Source organism: Aotus nancymaae, unplaced genomic scaffold, assembly GCF_030222135.1.
Source record: "Aotus nancymaae isolate 86718 unplaced genomic scaffold, 86718_ANA_hifiasm-v0.15.2.pri h1tg000079l, whole genome shotgun sequence".
In the NCBI taxonomy this organism is placed as follows: domain Eukaryota; kingdom Metazoa; phylum Chordata; class Mammalia; order Primates; family Aotidae; genus Aotus; species Aotus nancymaae.
In genome coordinates this window covers 27,746,259-27,767,472 of record NW_026988494.1, presented here as the reverse complement: position 1 = coordinate 27,767,472, position 21,214 = coordinate 27,746,259, and the positions used below count along the sequence as shown (strand labels likewise).

At 40.4% G+C, this 21,214-nt stretch overlaps 1 protein-coding gene across 7 annotated transcripts in view; it reads right to left on the bottom strand.

Annotated features, from left to right (window-relative positions):
* Positions 1–21,214, bottom strand: part of MSRA (methionine sulfoxide reductase A) — a 368,941-nt gene that overhangs the window by 306,541 nt on the left and 41,186 nt on the right. The gene's annotated exons all lie outside the window — the stretch shown is intronic.

Genomic DNA, 21,214 nt, shown 5'->3' with positions numbered 1-21,214 from the left:
CGATGGAATGTGACATTTGTGTTCATTTGGGCAAGGACGTAGGGACCCAGGAATTTTCTTCATCACAGTAATCAGAGATTCATTCATGACTGAAAATGAGGGTAAATTTAGGGTTTCTCTGAGAATATTTCCTAACTGGTTCATTAAAGGAAACAGAGTCCAAGTTATTAAAAATTAAAATATTTTAATACTAGCAAGTAACATTCACAGCTATCACCAAAAAGAGCCTGAAATGTATTTTCTTGATCTTACAACAAATAGGCAAGTCCACGTATTCTGTTCACTGCCATCAGTACCATCAAATTACAGACTATCCATATATATACACACACACATATGTATATGTATATAAAAGGTACTTTGATTATTGAAAGACATGATCCCAACAGCTAAGATTCATTCTAATACCCCACATAGAAACTTACATGTATACCAAGCCAGTATTTTTCTGCGCTCCCAAAAGAAAAGCCCTGAGCTCACACTTACATGGGGACAAGACCAGCCATGCTCCTCTTTCTATGCACACTGCAGCTGGCCAGAGAGATGGGTTCCCTGGACCCAGTCCAGGGAAGAGCTGTGGATTTTTGAGGCTGTCTTTGTTGACCCTTCTAGGAACTCTCTCTTTGCGATCCTTCTCCCAAAGTGCCCAGTGCTCTGCTCCAACCTCTCTTCCCCCATCCCATGTTCCATCCTCTGTGACTGTCTCTTCCCTCAAAAACCAACCTAGGAATTCAACAAAGTAGGCATGCCTACTTAGAATGATTCTAGGAGTCTGAGAGAGGCATCTGTGTTTTAGGACAGGACTCCTAGAAAGCATAAGGCCAAGAAACATGAGGTGGGATTTCAGGGGGCATCCTCCTGCAGAGTCGCTCTGGGTGGGTGCATTCCAGCTCCCCTCATGCTATTCCACACAGTAAACCAACCATTTCACCTGTGTCTGAGTCTCTGCCCCAATACAGCTCAAATAAAACTCCATCTTTTGCAAAGTCTACGACGCCCAGTGTCGTGTTAGCAGACCCTGTCCATGCTCCTGCGCCATACTCAGCATCTATCAATGGCATGTCATCACACGACATCCAAGTGATTTGTCTGCTTATCCGTCCACCAGCCAGCCTACAACAATCTGTAGAAGGCTCAAGGGTAGGGATCACTTCTTTGTTCTCTGTACCCCAGAGCGTAGCATGCCATTCAACACACAGGAGGTGTTCACGGATTGCTTATCAAATGAATTACTTTTTACCCAGTATGTGAAAAGAATGAACTATGTGATGTGTTAATGCTATAGTCCGGGGTGTCCAATCTTGTGGCTTCCCTGGGACAGGTTTGAAGAATTGTCTTGGACCACACATAAAATACACAAACAATAGCTGATGAGCTTAAAATTAAAAAAAAAATCTCATCAGGTTTTAAGAAAGTTTATGAATATGTGTTGGGCTGCAATCAAAGCCATCCTGGGCTGTGTGTGGCCCATGGGTTGGTCAAGCTTGCTATAATCTAACTTGAGTTTTAGTGTCATTTTGTTGCAGGGATGGCTCTTCCCTCCAACATGAAGCTTGAAGCTGTGCAGCACGAGAGCACAGCGCCAGGCTACCATTTCAGCAGCTCAATGTCAGGCAGTGGTACCAGCCACAAACTCGCACCTCTGCTCCCTGGAGCCACCATGGGTGAATGAGGTGGGAGGTAAAGGGGACAGCAACTATCCTGGCCCTACAGTCCCCACTACAGGTTGATTTTATTCAAAAATTAATGTCTTCATTGTTTTAAAAATGGATACTGCTTACATTTTTGTGTATTTTCTATTTAATAATTAATTCACTGAAGAGTTATTGCATTTGGACTGTGCTCTGTTCTAACTGTTCTAAATGCTGGGGATACAGCAGTGACTCAGATGATGTCCTTGCCCTGCGGGACCAGTACACCTTCCTCAAATTCATCACGCAGATACGTGGGCCCTCCTTAATCATGAATGGAAATCTCTTGTCTGCCCAGACTAGACAAACATAGCTCGTGGCATCAATCTTGTAGAAAGCTCTGCTGGTTCTGACCACTCTCTCCATCAAATCCTGTCTGAGAGTCAGTCACTGCATTGTTCCCTAGGGCTGCGGCAACAAATTACCACAAATCTGGGGCTTAGACACAGAAATTGATTCTCTCATAGTTCTGGAGGCCAGAAGTCCAAAAATCAAGGTGCTGGCAGGGCCCTGCTGCCTCTGAAGGCGCTAGGGGAGGATCTGTGCTTGCCTCCTCTAGCTTCTAGTGGCCCCTGCAATCCTTGCCACTCCTGGCTATGACCACATCACTCCCAGCTCTGCCTAAGTCTTCAATGGTCTCTTTGCTGTGTGGCTGGTCTCTCTTCCATTCCACAAAATATCTAGCTCCTCTATGACTGGCAGTCTCCCTTCTAGTGTTCTATGAATATACTTTTCTTCACAAATATTTAACTTCAAATTGATTGTGCTGTCAGATGCGAGACAGGGATATAACTTTACATTTTCGGCACACCCAACCCCATTTATGAAATTATCCTTTCACCTACCCACCGCCATTTATGAAATTATCCCTTCACCTCTGACGAGGCAAAGTCATCTTCATCTTACAATAAATGTTCATGTTAACTTGGGGCTCTTGTTTTGCTCCAGAAATCCATCGGCTTATTCCATTGCTAAAACTACACTGTTTAATAACTAATTTTATAGTATGTTTTAATCTCTGGTAAATAAGTCCCTATTATTGTTATTGTTTTCCCCCCAAATATATCTTGAGTGTTTTCATGCATTTAAACATTCCAATTGAACTTCATCAACATTTTAGCAAACCATTCAAAAAGTTTTCATTGGGATTCCTGCCGGAATGACGTTGCATTTACATATGAGATTTTGAGAGAATTGCCATCCTTACAATATTGAGTCTTTCATTAATTTAAGGCTTCCTTTCCTCCCTTTAGTAAACTTGTGTGATTTCTTTCCCTTGGTCCTGCACATTTCTTTAATTCAATTCCTGACCTGTCACTTCAATTATCCACTTGCCACCATCCTCAACTACGTAAGACCCCTCTTCTTCCATAGAGCCTTCTAGCAAAATCCCAACCATGGCTCAATCTAAGTGCATCTTCAATATCCATACACTTGGAATGAGATATCACTTCACACTCACTAGCATGGATGTAATTTAAAAAGAAGAACAGTAAAAAGTGTTGGCAAGGATGTAGAGAAATCAGAATGTTCATACATTACTGGTGTTGATGTCAAATGATGCAGCTATTATGAAAAACAGTTTGGACATTCTTGCAAAAGTTAAACGTAGGTTGCCCTATGGCCCCAAAATTCCACTCTTAGGTCTAGCCCCCAGATAATTGAAAACATATATTCACACAAAAACTTGTCCACCAATGTTCACAGCAGCATTAGTCAAGATAGCCAAATAGTAAAAATGACCCAAATGTCCACCAACTGATGATGGATAAATGAAATATCAAAATATGGTATGTCAATAAAATGGATTATTATTCAGCCATAAAAAGGAATGAAATACTGATACATGCTACAACATAGATGAACCTTGAAAACATCATGCTAAACAAAAGAAGCCAGATGCCAGTGACCAGGACCACCTATTACATGATTCTGTTTGTATGAAAGGTCCAGAATAGACAAATCCATAGACAGAAAAGTGAACTGGTAACTGCCAAGGGCTGGGGGAAAAGGAGAATGAGGAGTGAGTGCTAAAGGCTATGGAGTTTCTTTTGGGGATAATAAAAATGTTCTGTAATTAGACAGTTGTGATGGCCACACAATTTTGTGAATATATTAAAAACCACTGAATTGCATACTATAAAATGGAGAATTCTACAGTATGTCAATTATATCTCAATAAACAATAAATAAATCCTTTTTTTAAAAAAAGAAAATGCATGCACCTGGGCTGCTTAGGGCTTCAAGGAAGAATCTCCTGAACTCAGATTGGTGTCACTATAAATTCATAGCCTTCCACCTTTAACTAGGTACTCACATATCCAGTCAACAAGCCTCCCATATTTCCCAGTTTGCTCTGTTTCATTCTCTTTCTTCTTATTGGCCAGTACACATTTTATTACCTACTTTACTCAAATCTCCAAGATCACCACTTCTCACTGTCAACAACAGCATCATTCAAAGAAGAAAACTTCTCCAACGTCCCATCACCAGGCCTATGGATGTCACTTCTGCACAATCCCCTCCTCCTACCCTCCCATTACAGGGAAGAGATGTTTCCCCTCCTCTTTCAGGCTAATCCCTGGGCCCTTTATCCTGGTCTGTCATAGATCCTCCCTTCTCCCCTCTTCTACATCTCCAAAATCAACCTTTTGCTCAGCATTTAAATACACACAAGTTTCTCCCACCTCAAAAAAAAAAAAAAAGACGTGTCTTCATGAAAGCCATGCCTCCCCAGCCCAGCCCAGGCTCCACCCTCTGCTTCCTCTCAAAGGGGCAGCCTACAAGTGCCATCTCCTGTCTCCACCTCCTCTCTTCCAGCACCCAACAACTATTTAGTGAGCACCTACGGAGTGAAGACACAGTTCTCTACTCTGAGGACAGAACAGTGAACAAGACTGACAAGCCCTATGCTCTTAAAGGATACCTGTGAGGTGATGGGGGTGCAGATAGAGAATACACAAGCAGCCAACAAAGGGGACCACTGCAGGGGTGACACTGTTATGAACTGGCAGGGGTAAGGAGCCATGTTAGATGGGGTGGTCAGGAATGACCTCCCCTAAGGAGGAGACAACTAAGCTGAGACCCTCTGAGTCAAAGGCGGCAGCCATAAAAGTTCAAGGGTGGTCATGGAGTACTATGCAGCCATAGAAAAGGATGACTTCATGTCCTTTGCAGGGACACGGATGAAGCTGGAAACCATCATTCTCAGCAAACTAACACAGGAACAGAAAACCAAACACGGCATGTTTTCACTCCTAAGTGGGAGATGAATGAGAACACATGGGCACAGGGAAGGGAACACCTGTTGGGGGGTGGGGAGGGATAGCATTAGGAGAAATACCTAGTGTAAATGGCAGGGTGATGGATGCAGCAAACCACCATGGCACATGTATAACTATATAACAAATCTGCATTTTCTGCACATGTATCCCAGAACTTAAAGCATAATATTAAAAAAAAGTTCACGCATGAGAACTCTTCAGACAGGGAATGGCTGGAGCAGTGGGCTTTGAGGCCACCATGAACTTGGCAAGTTTGAAGAAGATAAAAACTTCTCCAACCCCACTCCACCCACTAAGGGTCAGAAACCATGGCTATCATGTTCCCATAGCTCTCTGTGTTTTTTCTGTCATGGAATTTATATTACTACATTGGAGTTGCATATTTAATTGAATGTTTTCCCTAATATACTTTAAGTTTTACAAGACAGGGAGTTGGTTCTCAAGAAATATCTTCTCATGAGTATTCTAGGTAGTCACAGCATCTGAAAATAGTGGTTCTTGCCATTTCCCAGTATTTGTATTTCTTATTTCGTTATATTGTTTAATGGCACTAGCTACAATTTCCAAAACAAGGTTGAAGAACAGTGATGTGGCAGGCTGGCCACGACTTTAGTAAGAATGTTAATAGCTTTTCCTACAAATTATCTATCATGCAAGAGAAGTGGCCTTCTATCTCATTTACAGCTTTTATTTCTTTATTTTTAAGAAAAAGTAGATGTTGAATCAAATCAGATGCCTTTTGCGTATCCATCAAGATGGTCACACAGTTTACTCTCTAATGAATTCAGAGGCTTTTATTACAATACTAGCTTTCCTAAGAACGATTCTTTTGTTTCTGGAATAAACCCTACTTGATTGTAGTGAGTTGTTCTTTTAAAATAAGGAGGCAGCTCAGGACTGTGGATAAAAGCTGGGACTTGGGTGTTAGAGCCAACTACAAAATTAGAGAACAAAGACATTATCTATTAGGATTAACAAATGGAATTAAGAAATGAGTCTTAAAAAGAAAAATGAAGACAAACTTCTGGTAAATCTGACCAAGAGCAGCCACAAAAAACCCAACATTGGGAATAAGCAGCTATGACCTCGGATGCCACAAGGACCACCAGCTGGGTCCCCTCTTGACTGTCAGCATCCTCTTCCGTTAATGACAGAACATGAGCTTCACAGGGCGGTTGTGTGACCATCTCATAGCACACAGCACAATACCAACTACCCAAGCAAACCAAAAGAAGTTCTCTAAAAACTGTGATGTTCAATCTGCTAATATTTCCTTTAGGCTTTTATTTTGGCTGCCCTTGTCATGTGATACTAGCCTAATAACATGAACAAGGACATTTCCATTCCTTTTGTGTTCTGAAAAATCTTAAAATACCTATGCATTCTCTGTTCATATATTTTGCCTTTAAAACCTCTTGGAAATAGGCCGGGTGTGGCTCATGCCTGTAATCCCAGCCCTTTGGGAGGCCAAGGCGGGTGGATCATGAGGTCAAAAGATTGAGACCATCCTGGCCAACATGTTGAAACCCTGTCTCTAATAAATATACAAAAATTATCTTGGCATGGTAGCATGTGCCTGTAGTCCCAGAGGCAGGAGAATTGCTTGAACCCAGGAGGCGGAGGTTGCAGTGAGCAGAGATCACGCCACTGTACTCTAGCCTGGTGACAGAGCAACACTCTTATCTCAGAGGAAAAAAAAAAAACACCCTCTTGGAAATAAATGTGTTAACACTATGTAAGAAAAAAAATCCTCAAAAATACCTGTCTGATGGTCCCTCCCTATGATAATTCCTTTACTGCAGGAGTGGTGAGGGGAAAAGAGAGAGAAATCATAAATGGAGTTAACCTCGGAATCTATTTTATCTGCCTCGAAAACCTAGCATCCTATTGTTTTGGCTTTTACAAACAAGACAAGAATAAGTGGACCCAAGAGGGAGGAAACACAGTGGCGTAGCATCGCAATGAGGGAAGGGGCAAGGGTGGAGATTTGATTGAATGGAATGATTCATGTTCACAGGCCACGTAAGCTCTCTGGAGGCCTGAACTTGTCATCCAGCGCCCTGTTTGACATCATTCTCCACACATTCATGTACCACAATCACATGGCCATGTAGTGGGTACCAAGAAATGACCGAAGCCAGGTCCAAATGATCAAAGTAGATCCATCCCGTCCCTGGATACACAAAAACCCTGTTGTCCTAATGGGAGACTAAGATGCTATACTTGGTCAAATCAAGAACACAGGAAGTTCTCAGATTTGACCTCTAACTAGGTCAGTGATGGTTCCACACTTGTCAGACAGAACCTAGATAAAAATGTCACTCTTCTTTTTGAATGCCACTCCACAATAAAGAAGTAGCTAGACTGGAGATGGGTCAGAGAAAGTCCCTGTAACTGAACCATGTCCTGTATGATTGGTGGAATATAGAGGGTCATTTTTCAAAATGGGAAAGGCTACCACGTGTCAGAATTAGATTTTGTGCTGTGTGACCCCAAAAGGTAAAAGGGGGATCCACAGATGAAAATAATGGAAAGAAAGATCACAGTACCACAACTCAATAAAATAACTTACCAAAGACAGCACAGGGTCAGCCAGCCTGGGAGAAAGCAAGATCTCTACTGTGAAAATCCAGACACTTGACACAGATCCTGCCAAGGAGATGGAGGATCAGAGAAGTGATTTTCCAGGTAACATTTAACTTATCCTCCAAACATGAGAGCCTGTGAAAAAGTACAGGAAACAACTAGAGAAAATCTTCAAAGGCACTCACCAGGCAATGACACAAATAGGAAGCGGTGGTCTTGTCTGCACTGTTTCTCCTAATTTAAGTCATGCACCCTACTTCCAGCCAGCAGTGAGGCTGACTCAGTGCAATCTCCTCAGCCCCAGACATCCTCCTTACACATCTTAGTAACAAAATGGGAGGGAGGCTGGAGGAAGAGCCACAAATCTGGATAATCCACTCTTGAAAATATCATCCAGGAATAAAGAATGGAGCAAAATAAAACCATCACAGAAAACCCACTCTGGTTATGACATGTACAAAACATCCACTGAAAGAGGCCAAACCTTTCTTGTTTCAAACCCAGCTTCATAAAGATATTAACTAAATAAATACGAAGGTGTGAGCGTGGACAAAGAATCCCGATGTGAGCCTCATGGAAGGCTGTGCCGTAATGCAAAGCAGGGACTCAGTGTATATCTGTGAGGGGCATGAACTGTGTGGCTGCAATCAGAGTGGTCTCCCATCTGAGAGCCAGGGACAGACTGAAATCTGGGATCTGGGGAACAAGAGGTTACACAGCCTACTAAGGGTGAATCTGGTAATTATAACGAATCTTTACCTATGCAGAAAAGTGGCAACTGATCTTTCACAGACTAGCGGCGTTAAAACCCAGAGCTAGGCAAGGCCATATTCAGACTGGTTTTGGACCTGTGAGTGGCATCTCTTGATCGCTATCCTGGACAGTTCAACAGACCATAATAAAAATTGTCAAATAAACATCATGAAACAAATGACCTTACCTCCTCATTAAAACGTTTCATCATATAAATGCAACTACTATTAGAGATGAAGTTTCTTCAAAAACAATATGATATAGTTTCAAAGCACTTAAATTCAAATGTTAAAAATACATCATAAGAAAAAACACTGGACATAATGGTGCATACCTATAATCCCAGCACTTTGGGAGGCTGAGGCAGGTGGATCACTTGAGTTTAGAAGTTCAAGACCAGCCTGGGAAACATGGTAAAATCCTGTCTCTACCAAAAATATAATTAATTAGCTAAGTGTGATAGGTGTTTGCCTGTTATCCCAGCTAATTGGGAGGCTGAGGTAGGAGGATCATTTCAGCCCAGGAGATGGAGGTTGCAATGAGCCAAGATCGCACCTCTGCACTCCAGCCTGGGTGACAGAGTGAGACCCCCATCTCAAAAAAAAAAGAAAAAAGAAGAGAAAGCATTTGTGCTCTTTAGCATCTTAGTACTCCAAATATTGATTTAAATCACATTAAAACTAAGCACTAGGGAGAAAAGGATTAAAACAGATTTAGCGTACTATGTCAAATATGGTTCCTGTGCCAAAGTGCTTATTTTAAAGGCAGGCATTATATGCATTTTATCTCCTGGACTTAATTTATGTTTTGCTATGCTCAACAATTTTAACGCCAAGAGGAAGAAACTAAGTGAGAAAGGGAGTGTGCTGGCCTGAACCTAGAGAGTTGATCTAATTGAACTGAAAAACTTAAAACCCTTCTCCATCTGTTCAGTACACCTGCTGATGGAGCACTAGCCCAGGTAGGGAGGAAATCCATCAGAGACCAGTTATAAATAGATTTTTATTTCATCTGCTAAGAGCTTGGCAGCCGAGGTGGGAGGGCTGCCTAACACTGGCAGCCAGCAGAAGCTCTGGGCTGCTTTTATGTTGAGGTGAAAGGAGTGGAGAGACAGAGAACTTAAAAAAAAAAAAAAAACTCCCAACAACTCATTTGACAACCAACCACCAGTCATTAGTTTGTTTAAAACGTGCCAGGCATTTCTGATAAGTGCTAGAGACCTGCAAAGATCCATCACACCCTCTCATGAGGATCGTCCAGAATCTGATGGGAAACAGCCTCACCAGTCACTTACAGGACAGAATTTCTATGTACAAACTTCCTTGTGACGTTTATGACATGTATCAAGAGTAAAGAGGGCATGAATAACATGATAGTGCCTTAACTTTCTGAGAATGGGGTCGATGGAAACTCTAAATGTACCAAAATGTAAATCAGAAAAAAAGTCTTTGTGAAGAAGAGAAACCAGCAATTCTAATCTACAGACTATCACAAGGACTTTAATTGGCAGGTGACATTCAGGTTCTTCCTTCTAGGTACAAGTCAGTGGGAATCACTCCTCTTCACATCCCATCAGCTGCTAGGGTGGCACACCCCACCGCCTAGCAGGGGCTCAATAAACAGGAGTTAATGTGAATGAATCAATAGCCAGGGAAATCATGAAAGGATTTTGCCCTGTGAGTGAAATGGAACCAATGGGTATCTCAAGACAGGCCTGATGTGAATGTTTGCAACAGAGACTTAAGAACAAATGTCAAAGATTGTATGTCCAAATAGGACCACTGAGAATGGAAGTGTAGAGGACAAAAAAATTTATATTTCTCTCACTTGCAGAAGTCTGGGCTTAGGGAGGCCTTCCTGATACCCTTTAGGAACATTAAGGATATTATTGAGAAGACAATGACCCCTATATTCTGTCACCACCAAGGACAACAAGAGAAATGGAAGTGATTGGTGGCAAGGGACAGCTGGGTTAAATATGAGGAAGAATTTCCTGACAGCAAAGGTTATTAAACACTGAAAAGGCAAACTAAAGGAGATTAGGGATACTCTCTCTGGAGGTCTTTAAAAAAGTAGACTCGCTTAGCAACTATCCGGGGGTAATTTAGGTGCACTTCTGCCCGCTCTTCTGGCCTTTTTCAGTGCTCTAATTCATCCCCTGGCCCAGACAAGACACACTCACCGCGGTAAACTGCTGTCATACTCTGTTCCATAATGAGCTCTCAGAAGGAGAATAAGCATTAAGAAAATGGCAAAAGCTCTCTTGGAAGTAAAACTCATTTTTCTTTATTTAAACAGCATGTTGGGTTTTTGTGGTTTTCTTTTGCTTCTTTTTCCTTTTTTTAAAATGCTTACATCCAGAAATAGCTAAACAAAACTCATCTACACTGATCTGTTATTGCAAAGCATTAGGAGGAATCCAGGTGGAAGATGAAGTGGGAATGTTCCGAGTCAGAGATGCACAGAATGCCTCATCATGTACCTCTTTGCTAGGCACTGGGTACCATGGGGTCTGCTGCCCAGAGACTGTAGTATCTGCTTCTCGGGAGGTCAAAAAAGGAGATTCTCATCAGTTTGGTTACAAGGAGGCAAACTAAATGACCTCTAAGACACTAAAACTGTAGAGTGTTTATTTTTCAGAGCTCTATACTCAGTGTTAAATTAAAAAAAAAAAAAAAAAGAAAACAAAAAAACTCATGAAAGTCTCATAACCTGAAAGGTCCAGGTTCTCTAGAATGTGTGAATTTGATTCTCCCTCTGAGTTGCAGAGGGACAGGAGGCTGAGGAAAAGCAGGATCCTTTCTCCTGTCCTAAGATTAGTCACTGCACTTGCCATATTTACGGGTCTGTGTCTTTTACCACTGTACCATCAACTGGGTGATGGCAGGGGTTGTCTGTGTTCTATCCACCATATGACCTCAGCACTCAACCCTGAGGGACTCAGAGACGGAATGAATAAGGGACTGATTGCTGTATGGATGTGGATGGGTAGATGGGTGGATGGATGGGTGGGTGGGTAGATGGGCGGATGGATGGTGTGGGTAGATGGATGGGCAGATGGATGGTGTGGGTAGGTGGATGGATGGCGTGGGTAGGTGGATGGATGGCGTGGGTAGATGGATGGATGGATGGATGGTGGGTGGATGGACAGATGGGCGGGTGGATGGATGGGGTGGGTGGGTGGATTAATGAATGGGGTAGGTAGGTGGATGGGTGGATGGATGGGGCGAGTGGTGGATGGATGAGGTAGGTGAATGGATGGAAGCAGTGGGTGGGTGAATGCAGGGGGTGGGGGTGGGGGTGGCTGGCTGGTGGACAGAAGGACTGACCTAAGGACACAATCCCAAGGTATATGGAATAGCAAGTAGCAACTTGCTATTCTCCTGGTGGCCCCATCACAGAGTGAACCATGTGAAATCATGGGAAGCACAACAAATCTGGAAGCGGAGGACTTGATCTGAGCCCCAGTAATGCTACTAACAAGGCCAGGCACTTCACTTCTCTGGGCCTCTATTTCCTCACCTGAAACATATGTGGTGTGTCTGCCAGTCTCTCTTACAGAGTTGCACTGACTTAAACAACAGAGAAAACAGTTTGCAATTAAACAAACAAGTCATTATTTTCACACACTCTTTATTAAAGTTTTCCTTAAAACTGTTACACAGTGGAGGAATGGTGCAGAGATGGTGACTGGAGCCAAATGCTGATTCCAGGGAAGAATTCAGTAACAATCTCCTTCAGTAAGGAGAAACAAAGAAATATCAAAGCTAGTCAATGAAAGGACACTTCACTGGCTCCTATATCCTGAAGGGAAGTTCACTCCCTACAGTAAATGGCAAGTGAGTACAATAAGGCCAAATGGAATTGACTGAGCAAAGCACATGGCCACTGCCCTTAAGAAAGGCAAGTCTGTGAGATGCAGGCCTCGGGGCTTGACTTCCACGGTTGGGTTTGCAAGTCCACTCTTCCATCAGCTGTTAATTTCTGCCTAGAATCTCACCTATGACTGCGACAAACCATCAGCAGACACACAGTGGTGCCAAATGTTTGAACAACAAAGGAGGGTTCCTACAGGATTGTGAAGAGAGTATCCTCTCCCATTCCAATTTTTAAACAGATGTATAACTACTAAAGCAGTTTCATATACATGGCGACTAGCAGGGAAAGAGGGAGGGCTGCCTGAAAAACTCCACAGCCACCCTGTCCTCCTGGTTTCTGTATCTTCTGTGTGTCCTTTTGTTTTGCAAAGTGATTTGGGAGATTAGGTAGGTTTTGTTTAGGCGGGACAGCATGAGCAAAGTCGGTGAATAAGTGCTACTTGATTGCACAACAAAAGATACACAAGGAGCCTCAGCCACAACTCAATCCACTTGCCCCAACAGTGTGCATTTCTCAATTAAGTTATTTTGTTAGCAAGACTACTGGTTAGGGAAAGGAGAAAGTGCTTATTGCACCGAGATTATTCACTGTATAGAAATCACTATAATCAGATCAACAGAACATTCTTTCTAAGGGCTCTAGAACTCTTATTTGGTAAAGTTGCACATGTGATGGGAATGTGCCCATATTATCGGTGTGCTGTAGAGCAGTCCCTGCAAACAACAGAGTAAAACTCCACAACTGTCTTTAATTCAATGATTGCTGCCTGGGAACTAAGAATCTGCCTGAGATTTCAAGTTGATCAAAAGTCCACATGAAAAATAAACTTTATCCTCAAGATGTTAATTAAGGAGATAAATTTCTGATGCATTCTAAGAAATCAGTCCCAATAGCCCTCTCTGCCACGATGGAAAGCATGGATTATAAGCATGGATTATCACTAAAATCACTTTTGAAAATGAAAAATGAAAGCATTCCAATTTTTCAAATATATTCATTTCCAAACTTGCCATAAGGAAAATGAAAAAAAAAAAAGATTGAGAAGGTATTTTCAATCAGCCTAACAAAGGATTAGTTAATAAAAATGCTACAAATTAGTAAGAATAAAACAACTCAAAGGAGTATGAATAGAGAATGCACAGAAAAGGAAATCTAAATCGCCAGTATAAAAAGATGTTCAATTTAAGTAATCAGCTATACCAATAAAAATAACAGCAAAATATTTCTTGCCCATGAGATTGACAAAAATTTTAAAGTCTGGTACTACCAACTGTTAGTGAAGACATAGTGAGACAAGAACTTTGATACCCTAGTGCAGGAATATCAATGGGTACTGTAAACCAAAAATAAAATTCTAACCCTTACCCCAACCATCTGAATGGACCTCTTCTCTTGGTCAAGGGCATTCCAAAGTTAACCTGAAAAACCAGTTCATGTGGCTATGATGTGAAGGACAGTTGGACATGCCTCATCATTCCTTCTCCCTTTTGCAATTCAGGAAAAGCAGACCAGTATAGTATCAACATAGATCTTAAGTCTGATAAGAAACTTACAATCTATTCTCTCTGAAGCCTGCTATAAGGAGGCTTCATCTGCATGATAATATCTTGATCTTCACAGCCCCTTATCCTAATCCAGACATTCCTTCTTATTGAGGATAATTCTTTCAACCAACTGCCAACCAAAACTTTTAAATCTACCTGTGACCTAGAAGCCCCTGCTTCAAGTTGTCCTGCCCTTCCAGAACAAACCAGTGTACATCTTACAGGCATCTACCTATGTTCTATATTGTATCTCCTTAAAAGGTATAAAGCCAAGCTGTATCCCAACCACCTTGGGTATATGTCAGGACCTCCTGAGGCTGTGTCACAGGTGCATCCTTAACCTTGGCAAAATAAACTTTCTAAATTGATTGAGACCTGTCTCAGATACTTCTAGGTTCACAGTACATATGTTTGGGAGAATGGTGTGGCATTACTGAGTAAAGGTGAAATATTCAGAAAGTGGGCTCCATTTCTAAGTCCTCCCCTAGAGACACCAATATGTGTAGGAGGGTCATAACAGCATGGGTAGCACAAGGCAGATCTCTAAATGCCCATCCACAGAAGAATGGCTAAGCTAAAATCAGACACTCTACAGCCTTATACCTGCATTAGCAATAGAGATCACTCTCAGAAATATCTAATTTCATTTGCAAAAGGATAGCCACAGTATAAAATATTTTATCTAAGTTTTTAAACATGTAAAATATATTGTTTATGGCTACATGTATATGCAGTAATTCCAAAAAAAATGTGCATCAAAATGTTCTACACCAATTTTAGAAGTGGGAAAATAAGGTTTTAGTTATATCCTTAATTTTTTAAAAATATCTGAGGCAAATAAATACGGCATTTGTCATTTCTGGGTAATGGGTATATGTGTATTATTTTATTAAATATTTTGCTGTATGTTTGAAGGTCAACCATATTTTAAAAATTTTAAGGCATTTTAAATATATACATATATAACACCATCAGTTAACTATATACATATATAACACCATCAGTGACATGCACAGCTGAAAAGCATACAGAATTAGGTACATTATCGCTATACATCACCCTCATGTGTCTGGAGTAACTAAACTAGATAATTATCTCCCATGTTTGTGATTCCTATCAGCTAAATTGCTTTCAGGCACATTCTCATTTAATATTCTTAACAACCCTTTGATATAGGTATTATGACAGCCACTTCACTTATAGGAAAAGTCAACCTTTAGAGTTTTGGAGATTTTCCCAAGATCATTCAGTTAGTAAGTGATACAAAACTGGGATCTCACACTGTCATTGCTACAGCACAGATGACCAGTAAGAACTCTGACAATATATTTTCCCAAAGTTGTATGCATCATCTTTAAGATGTGTTACCCACCTGAAGCTACAGGTTTGAATTTGCAAATGAAATAGAATACTTTTATCACTGAAATTTTTAAAGCCTCCAGTCAAATCTGTTTCTTCTGATCATTTTTAATATACCAACCTATTCTAAAAATAAGTTGCAAAAGTCTGATAAAACCTGGCATGTTGATAACAAAAAAAAATGGAAATCTTACCCAGGTAGGGTGTTCTCTCCTCTTAGAAATAAATTTTCTAAATTAATAAAGTAGAAACTATAATTTCATCTCTCATACTTTTTTATTCAATGTGCTAGTGGTTAAACACATACTAATCTCTGGGTAACTAGTGATTAAAGAAGGTTCAGTCCCTAATTTCAGAATGTGACTATCATTAAACAAGTTATCAAACATAAGTAGCACCAACAACATAAGCTAAATTTAAGGAATACACAGCTCAGACACTGCCCAGGTTACTGCACCAAGTACAAAACTAACAATAAAAATCGCAATATTGACTATGGGTAGCTGGAATTTCACCCCCACTCAGCAATAATAAGGCACCCTTCTACTCCCCCACCTCACAGAAATGAGAGAGTGCCCCCTTTCCCCTGCTAGCACAGTGTCAGAGAAGGTTTGTTAACACAGAAGGCTTAAATAAAATCTAGTCTCATAATACCTAATATGCATGGATATAATAAAAAATCATTTATCATAGCGAGAACCAAGAAAATCTCAATTTAAATGAGAAAAGACAGTCAAGCGATGCCAACACTGAGATGGCACAGATGTTGGAATTGTCTTGACAAGGATCTGAAAGTAGCCATTATAAAAATGTTTCAACAAGCAATTATAAACAGGCAGGAAACAAATTTTAAAAACAGAAAGTCTCAGTCAAGACATAGCAGATAAAATAGAATAACTGAAATTAAAACTCACCAGGTGAGCTAAACAACAGAATGACGATGACAGAGGAAAGAATCTCTGAATCTGAAGGTAAGAACAATAAAAATTACCCAATCCGAACAGTAAAGAGGAAACAGACTTAAAAAATAATCAGTATCAAACACTGGAAGAACTGTAACAAAGGTTTAACATTCACATCCTCCAAGTCTTGGAAGGAAACGAGAAAGAGGGCATACCTAGGAAAGTGCTCAAAGAAATAATTCCTGAAAACTTCCCAATTTAGCAAAAGACATAAACCTACATATTCAAGAAGGTGAATGATCCCCAAGCAGGATAAACCCAAAGACATCCACAAAAAGGCACAACATAATCATGCTCCTTGAAAACTAAGGACAGAGAAAGATTCTGAAAGTAGTGAAAGAAAAAGGACATCTTAGCTAAAGGACAAAACAATTCAAATGACAGCAGATTTGTCACCAGAAACCACAAAGGCAAAAGAAGAAGGTACAACTGAAGTTACCCTGAAAAAAAGCAACTGTCAACCCAGAATTCCACTTCTGGGGATATACCCAAAAAGAGCTGGAAACAGGAAAACAGGAGCTTAAAGACATATCTGTACACTCATGTTCATAGCACCATTATTCACAATAGGCCAAAGGTGGAAGCAACACAAGTGTCCACTGGCAGATGAATAGAGAAAGAAAATGTGGTCTGTCCACACAATGGAGTATTATTCAGCCTTACAAAGGAAGGAAATTCTGACACATGCTAAAACACGTATGAATCCTGAGGACATTACGCTAAGTGAAAGAAGCCAGTCACAAAAGGACAAACACTGTATGATTCCACTTATATGAGGCACCTGAACTAGTCAAATTCAGAGACAGAAAACATAATCGTGGCTGCCGTGATCCTCTTAGGGGGCTGGGAGAAGGGAGAAATAGGGAGTTATTGTTAATAGGTACAGAGTTTTGGTTTTGCAAGATGAAAAGATTTTTGTGGCTAGATGACAGTAATAGTAGCATAACAATGTGAATGTACCTGATACCACTTAAAAATGGTTAAGATGGTAAAATATATGTTATGCATATTTTATCACAATTTTTAAAAATTAAAAAAAAACTTTTCAAATAACAATATCTACCATTGATTATTTACTATATATCAGACACTATGCTAAGAGCTTTGCATGTATTTCCTTATTTCTCCTCCCAAAATCTTTTGAGGGAAACACCATGATCCCTGTTCTACAGATGAAAAAACTAGATTTACATAACTTGGCCAAAGTCCCACAACTAAAAAATTGAGTCGAAATTCAAACTCAAGTTGGGGATATGCTGAGGCACATTTTCTCTAACCCATGATGGTAAAGGACTGTTTGTTTCAAAGGCAACTTTCCCATGAATACAGCTAAGGTGAAACACTCCTGGGTCTTTGAGAACAATTTAATATTTTCAGATAAGGTACAATAACTTAGAAGGGCTAATGGGAAAAGAGATATAAATGACATTGATAGACAAGGATAAAAGAATGGCATCGCTCCAGAGGTACCCATTCTTCAATATTTTACACAAAACCTCCAGATCCACACATAAGGGGTATTCTAATCATATAGGACTGAGAGATTCTGAACTGTAAAAGGAGAAAATGTTCATCTCCTCTGTCTAATAACATGGAATGCAGAACACACACAGGTAACTTTCTTCACTTTCTTACTTTTATTTAGAGAAATAAAATAACCTGATCACAGCTCATAGCCAAACTTTTAAGTCCAGCCTTGCAGAGTTGTTGCCATTATTCAAAACCTGTTGAGTTTCAGAATAAACTCCTAACTCCAGTACTCTCAGAACCTTTTCTTCCACTTGATCTAAATTTCTACTTACTCATCCTTCCCTATTTCACCGTGTTCTCTGAGAACACTTCTGATCACATCCCCTATCCCCCTAGACTCCAAGGTCAGATACTGGAACACTGCCCTCCCTGGCCACAGACCTTTGAACTTCTTCCAAGACCTGCTATTCCAATTCCGAGTCTGAATGCACTCCAGGGCCTCCACAAGCCCAATGGGGACTTGGTACCTTCCTGCAGCAGATCAAAGCACAGGGCTTGGGCAGCGAAGTGGGGGCTAAATTCCAGCCCCTCACTGCCTTGGACACAAACTGTACACAATGATCCTGACTCTGCCTCTCCCTCTCCTGGGCCTCAAAACATCCCTGGAGAAAGACCCAGAAAAACATTGTTCAACATGAACTGGCCTCAGCAACCCATTTACATCCCCTCATGCAGCCCCCCCAATAACACTTTATGCCTTCTCAACACCTGTGGTTGCTGATACTACAGTCTAACCCAGGACCCCACGTCCACCCTCGCTCCCTCAGGGGCCCCTGGCACTGCAGCTACAACAGGACTGAAGATGCTTCCTGGGTGTCACCCTCAGCTCTGCACAACTGCCCTTATCACCTTCTCTGTCTCAATCCCCTCTGCCTTTGTCCTGCCCTCAAAAGAAACACTCTAAACCCACTGGACACTCCACTGGCCTGCTTCATGCTCAGGCCACACCACCAAGTCCTAAGGTACAGTATGGGATCCTTTGGGAAAATGAGGGCAGAGGCAATGCAAGACAACGGAGGGCTGGCCAAAGAGAGCAGATGCCCAGGGCCACCCCATGCCAGGCAAGTCTCCAATGGCCACCTCAAGAGAGCCTAACATGGTCACAAATAATGTGGCCCTCTGCTTCACCCTTTAAACCCATAACCAGCAACAGAGAAACAAGATAAAGCACAGTGCTTTTTGCTTTTCATCCACGAGGGAAAAAACTCTTAGTCACATAAGACTCAAGAAGATAATACTCTGGGGTTCACCACTCAGTTTACTTCTTCCATAAATGCTTATTAAATGCCATTGTGTACCATTCCCTGTGCCCAGCACAGCTACCTGGATTACACGGAATAACAGGCGAAGGTATTTGGTAACCTGAAAAGATAGCTACATTCATCAATTATTACTCTCCTCTCCTCCACCCAACTACCCAACTACACGAGGAATTCCTATGGGCAGCAATTCTATCTTTTGCCTGGCACAGAGCAAGTCCTCTAGGAGTATCTGCTGAATGACCTCAGCAGTGTTTACCCGCAGCTGAGACACTTCTCATCTCCATTCCATGGGCCACCAAAGCAGCCTACAAGCACAACTCCTCAAATCACATGTCTTCTATCTCCTTTTGAAAGATGAACCTATGCCTTATTTTTATATCAGAGAACAACCGCATGGAATAAGGTTAGGCCACTGAGTTAAATGTGGGTTCATTCTCTCTCTCTGTCTCTCTCTCTCACACACACACACATACACACACACACACACACACACACACACCCCACTAGAATACAGAAAGTGAACTGATAGGTCCATTTAAAATATATCGCCCCCTAGCAAATCTTCTTTCAAAGGGCCATGCTGGCTTCAGGATGTGGGATGGGCCTCCTCTTCCTCCTCTGTCTCACAACGGAAAACAAAGGAAAGGAAAAAAATCCCGCATAAATGGGCCACTGTTGTTTACGTTGCAGCCACATCTTCGAAGGTTCAATTACACCTGCTTTGACATATTTAAGATCTAGCATGTGAGCAGTGGCTCAATCTTCGTTTCTTCCTCCCTGAATTTGAATTGCTTACTTTACATGTCTGTCAGAAGACCTGAACAACTCCAGTTTTGGGGCCAATAAAATGGAACAACCAAAACGGTCATAAAACAAGATTCTTACAGCTACATGTACTACAACTAATCTCCTGATATTTTATAATCACGTTCTTTAATATGTGTATTGTGCAAGAAAAGTGAACATACTTTATCTGCTGAAATAAATCTCATTGTAGTACTGCCTTTTTCTACGCAGGCTTTTGGACTTTATTTTAAATCTATTCCTTCTTCTATCCCCATTACCCAAAATAACTTTATCAATAAAATATTAGCATATTTGAGTGCTCAATAAACATTTGTTGAATAAATGAATAAATGAGTGAGTAATTATAAAATACTGGACTAACGCTCCCTGAGAAGTTCACATTAATTTGTAGAATAATGTGCTTGTATGTTCAGGTACATACATCAAAATGGAATTTAATAATAGGCATCAAGTAGCAGTTAAATATTAATGCATTTCTGCCTTAATAATTCTACTTCAAAATATTATACAATTCAAATGACAATAAATATGTGCTGAGATAGAGTTCATTTACAATCAAACTACTAGTATTTATACACTTTAAAATAAGATTCGAAATATTAATATGGAAATAGTTAATAACCTAAATGTCAACGTGTTTGTAGTACAAAAGGTCTAAAAGGACAGAGGCATGCATTATGTTACAACTAAATTTCTTTTTTTTAAAAAAAATGCAATCAATGCAACTTCTTAATCACATTTTTTTTAAAAAAAAAAGCTTGCACAAAGACACATCTATTATACCCGGTTTAAAAGGAACATCTTCATAGGAGATTTTTTTTTATTTTAAGCTATGTAATGAGTAGGCCAGAGAGAATCTATTGGTAAGAAACTTTAGTGACTATAACAGCTAATAATTATCAAATTTTAAGTTTAACACACACTATAAAATGTAAGATTACCAGTATCGAAAAATTTAATATTTCTAATGTATATTCTGACGTATTTGTTTTTTAATTCACCTACTTTTGATCACACTGTTAGAAAATAATTGGACATGAAATAGTTTGGATGTTAAGTTTGTTCTGAGTTCGCTGCAAAGAAGAAATCAGCTAGCAGAAACTATTTTAACTTCAGGAAATAAATGGCCTTAAATAAATTAAATAAGTTATATATTTAGCAAACTTAAATGGCAAGAAGGTATGTTAAATGTTTAAGAAGCAAATGGAAGTAAATATAAATCGGCAATAAGACGGTCAGCATTAAAATGAAGCTCAAATTAAACTTATTTGCTGAACTTTCTTTTTGTTTCATATATTGTTGTTTTTAGTAGAGGCATGAATGATCCTGTAATCAATTCAAAAAGGAAGACTGTAGTCAGGCAAACATTCCCTTCCCGTGCCTATCAGCATGTCTTTCATGTCTTGGCGTCCATTTTAGGAGTATCAGCGAGGTAGTGTATAAAGGAGCTTATTAAACAAAGGTTGTCATTTTGGCAACACATAAACGTTCAGTGATTTCATTTTACTGAAAATCAAAATGTTGATTAATTAAAAAGTTGAAGAACATACTTAAGCT